This window comes from Carassius gibelio, chromosome A22 (assembly GCF_023724105.1).
Source record: "Carassius gibelio isolate Cgi1373 ecotype wild population from Czech Republic chromosome A22, carGib1.2-hapl.c, whole genome shotgun sequence".
Classification (NCBI taxonomy): domain Eukaryota; kingdom Metazoa; phylum Chordata; class Actinopteri; order Cypriniformes; family Cyprinidae; genus Carassius; species Carassius gibelio.
The window spans coordinates 22137161-22142160 of NC_068392.1; the positions used below are offsets into that span (position 1 = coordinate 22137161).

The 5000-nt window shown below is 37.5% G+C and overlaps 1 non-coding gene across 1 annotated transcript; it reads left to right on the forward strand.

Annotated features, from left to right (window-relative positions):
- The first annotated feature begins 335 nt into the window (after positions 1 to 335).
- Positions 336 to 454, forward strand: LOC127943643 (5S ribosomal RNA). Its single transcript, XR_008149797.1, has one exon. It is a non-coding gene; the product is annotated as a 5S ribosomal RNA (ribosomal RNA).
- The last annotated feature ends 4546 nt before the right edge of the window (positions 455 to 5000 follow it).

Consider the following 5000-nt stretch of genomic DNA (forward strand, 5'->3'; position numbering starts at 1 on the left):
ATAATAATTTTGCTGAAAAATAGATTCAATGCCTGATCTCTGAATATTAGCAGGTTTGGGCCTGGTTAGTACATGGATGAGAGACTGCCTGGGAATACCAGGTGCTTTAAACTTTTTGGAAAATTTTACGATTTATAAAATAATCTTGCAAAAAAAAAAAGAGTCAATGCCCGATATCTGAATCTTAGCAGGTTTAGGTCTGGTTAGTACTTGGATGAGAGACTGCCTAGGAATACCAGATGCTTTAAGCTTTTGGGTTTTCTTTCCTACTTATATAATGTACTGGCGATTAGATGGGCTGGTCTTTAAATAGCCCTCTCTTTGCAGCAGTCTTCGCTTACGGCCATACCAACCTGGCTATGCCCGATCTCGTCTGCTCTCGGAAGCTAAGCAGGTTTGGGCCTGGTTAGTACTTGGATGGGAGACCGCTTGGGAATACCAGGTGCTGTAAGCCTTTTGGAAACTTTTCACTTAGTATATAATAATTTTGCCAAAAAATAGAGTCATTGCCCCATCTCTGAATCTTAGCAGGTTTAGGTCTGGTGAGTACTTGGATGAGAGACTGCCTAGGAATACCAGGTGCTTTAAGCTTTTTGGAAATGTTTCACTTAGTACATAATAATTTTGCTAAAAAAATAGATTCAATGCCCGATCTCTGCATCTTAGCAGGTTTAGGTCTGGTTAGTACTTGGATGAGAGACTGCCTAGGAATACCAGGTGCTTTAAGCTTTTGGGTTTTCTTTGCTACTTATATAATGTACTGGCGATTAGATGGGCTGGTCTTTAAATAGCCCTCTCTTTGCAGCAGTCTTCGCTTACGGCCATACCAACCTGAGGGCGCTAGAGAGCTAGTGAGAAACAGGAAGTGTGTTGGCTATAGGGAGGTGAGAAAGGCTCACCCAAACTTTTGTGTTGTTTTTTTGCGTTGTTTTTGTTCAAGATAAGTATTTTTGTTTCTAGTTTTTTGTGTTATTTTTGTTATTTGTCCTCCCAACAGCTTTGCTGTTTGGGAGGGATCGTTTTAGTTTTTTGTTTTTTGTTAAAATGGACGGATTAACGGCTACAGACATGGATTTGGCAAAAAAGACAAGGCAGCTAACTGAAAATGGACTGGATCAAAGACAACGAGAAAAGGATTACCCAGAAAGGCGAATGAAACGGATCTATACCAAGGAAGCAACGGTAGTGATTGATTTGACGGAAGTACAAGATGGGAGAGCAGAGGACATTATAGAAGCATTGAAAGACAAGATCGAAGTGACTAGCATACTAGCGGTAAGACCAAAAATGATGAAACAATATGAAATTACATTGGAAAAAGAGGAAGATATTGAGAAACTGGAAGAAGGATTGATGATTAAAGGAAAGACTTGTGAAATTAAAAAGTTGAACAATAAGGATTTTGCTGTATCTTTCATGCATCTGCCTGCTTACTTGGAGGATGACGATATTTTAAAGAAGCTGGAGGGATGGGGGGTGACTCCTATCTCACAGATCAAAAGGAGATTCTACCCAGGCACCCGCATTGAGGATGGAACGAGGTTCCTGAGAGTACGGTTTCCAAAAGAGGTGGCTTCCCTGCCCTACAGCACGAGAATGGAGACGGAAGAAGGACCTCAGTATTTCAGGGTGATACATAGCCAGCAGGTGAGAACCTGTAGGTTATGTATGAGCCCTGAACACATGATGAAGGACTGTCCTGACTTCAAATGCTATAAGTGCTCGGAAAGGGGACATTTCGCGAGGGACTGTAATGCGGTGAGGTGCCCGGACTGCAGGCTTGTGTTAAACAAGTGCGAGTGCTGGTTCGGAGAACAACATCAGGAGGAAGAGCAGGGGTGTGGGCAGATGCATGAGGAAGCCGGTGAAGAGGAGCTACACGAAAACACGGAAGGGACACCAAGAGAGGATACCACAAGCACGGACGTTGAAGAGGAAAGTGAAAGGATTGGATCAACGCAGTGCAGTGAGGAAACGGGGTCACTGATGGAAATAACTGATACTTTACAGATTCAACTGGAAAAGACAGAGGATCAGGAGTGGGTCAGCGAGGATGGGAGAATGGACAAAGACAGTGAATGCATCGACGATGCCGGCACTACAGGAATCAATAAAAGAAGAAGACAAACTAAGGTAACACCAAATTTAGAGAAAGCCAAAAGAAAAGTATTAAAACAAGGATGTGATGAAAAACAAGACAGTGGGGAAATGGTAAAGGAAGGAGAGTGAATGAACTGACAAAATGGGGATTTTATGGCTTTTATTTTATTTTATGGTGCTGAAAATTGTGACTTTTAATGCTAGAGGATTAATGAATGTTTATAAATTTGAAAAGGTGAAGGAATTGTGTCGAAATGAAGATGTGATTTTATTGCAAGAGACAAACTGGAAAGAGAATGTTATGGAGGATATTAGAAAAAGATGGGAAGGGGAATTACTTGTTAACAATGAAGAGGAAAAAATGGGAGGAGGAGTGGCGGTTTTAATAAGAAAAGACAGAGGTATAAAGACAAAACTTATATATAATGATAAAAAAGGAAAATGTATGGTGGTAGAAATCGAAATGGAAGAAGACAAATTTGTTCTAGTGAACGTGCATGCTCCCAATGGAGAAAAAGAAAAGAAAATATACTTTAATGTTTTAGCTGATGTAATTGAAAAATGGGGGAAGGTGGTGATTGCAGGGGATTTTAACACTGTTTTTAGTAAAATGGATATGGCAAATGGGATGGTTTTTAAATCGGATGGGGGTAGAAAAGAATTAAGGTCATTGATGGAAGAGAAAAATATGATTGATGTGTGGCGGGAAAGAAATGGAAAAAAGAAGGAATTTTCAAGAAGACAGTTGGTGGGGAATTTTATGTGCCAAACCAGAATAGACTATTTTTTAAGTACCAGAAATCTTGAATGTTTCATTGATGGAATATTTTACAAAGAAACGACCTTAAGCGATCACAAAATGGTTTTAATGACGATGGATTTTAAAAGACAAACAAAGGGACCTGGGGTGTGGATTTTAAACACTGAGGTTTTAAAGAATGAAAGTTTTAAAAAAGAGATTGAAATGATATTAGATGGGAGGAAAAAAGACCTGATGTATATGGAAGACAAAAGGCAATGGTGGGAAAATGTTAAGTATGATATTAAGAAATATTCTATGAACTACTGTAATTTATTACAAAAGGTTAAAAGAACCAAGGAGAGAGAAATAAGGAGAACTCTAAAAGAGGAGTTAAATAAAAACCAAGTAGATGTGCAAAAAGTAATTGAAATAGAAAATACGTTGAGAAAAATAGAAGAGGAGAAATGCAAGGGGGCAATGTTGAGAAGCAAAGCAAAATATACGGTGGAAGGGGAAAAATGTAACAGATTCTTTTTTAATCTTGAGAAAAGCAGGGGGAGAGCGGAAACAATTAAAGAACTTAAAAGTAGCAATGGAATGGTGGTCTCAGATACAGAGGGGATTTTAAAAGAAGTGAAATCATTTTATGAGGAACTTTTTAAGTCTGAGGGGGGAGATGAGGAAAAAAGGAATATTTTGTTGCAACAGATAACAAGGAAAGTTGGCGAACAGGATAAAAAAATATGTGAAAGGGAAATAGAAACTGAAGAGATCATACATGCCATAAATCAATTAAGAGTGAGGAAAAGCCCCGGAGTAGATGGTATTGGAAGTGAGTTTTACAAAGTTTTTAAAGAAAAAGTAAGCGTGATTTTAAATGAAATTTTTGAAGAAGTTTTTAAAAAAGAAAGAGTAAGCCCAAGAATGGGGCTAGGATTAATGAAAATAATATACAAGAAAAAAGGAGACAAAACTGAGCTGAAAAATTTTAGACCCATTACAATGCTAAACACTGATTTTAAAATTTTAGCCAAGGTCTTAGCAAACAGATTAAAAAATGTCATGCCAAATATAATAGAAACAAACCAGGCGTATGGAGTAAAGGCGAGAGATATAGCAGATGTTACTAGCAGCATTAGAGATATAGCAGGGTATATAAAAGAAAAAGGCAAAAGTGCTTATGTTATTAGTATGGATTTTGAAAAGGCTTTTGACAGAGTTGAACATGGCTTTTTATTTGCAGTTTTAAAGGAATTTGGGTTTGGGAATAATTTTATTAAATGGATTTCGGTTTTATACAGGGATATTTTTACAAAAGTAAAATGCAATGGTTTTTTAACTCAACCTTTTAAAGTTTTAAGATCCATAAGACAGGGGTGTCCATTGTCGGCGCAGTTGTACTCATTGGTAGCAGAACCTTTAGGGCTTTTAATAAATAGAGAAAAAAGAATAAATGGAATACAAATGGAAGAGGGAGAAGAATTAAAGAAAATATTTCAATATGCTGATGACACGACAATTGTGGTTGAAAATGTAGAAAGTGTTAAAAGAGTGATGGAGAAAACAAAACTGTATTGTGAGGGTTCGGGTGCAAAGATAAATGAAGAAAAAACTGTATACATGAAATATGGAAGGGCAGAGGTTCTTACAGGGGTCTGTAAGTTTACAGAGGTGCAAGAAATAAAGATTTTAGGAATAATTGTAGCAAAGAATGAAAAGGAGGCTACGGACAGTATGTGGGAAGAGACGGTGGGAGGGATGGAAAGAAGACTGATTTTCTGGAGAAGCAGGTTTTTAAGTTTAAAAGGGAAGATTTTAGTTGTAAACATGCTAATGTTATCTAGAATGTGGTATACATTACATGTGATGCCATTGCCAGACTGGGTTTTTAAGAGAATAAAGAAATGTGTTTTAGAATTTTTATGGGATAAAAAGCCTCCAAGAATTGCATATTTTACACTGATTGGGAAACCGGGGGAGGGAGGGATGGGTTTGGTAGATGTAGAACAAAAAATGAAAAGCATGAGAGTAAAGGTGGTAAGAAAATATTTGGATGATACGAACAGAGCAGAGTGGAAGAGATTGATGGCTCTTTATTTAAATAAATGTGGGAATTTTAATTTGGGGGAAAATGTTTTATGGATGAAGCTTAAGAATT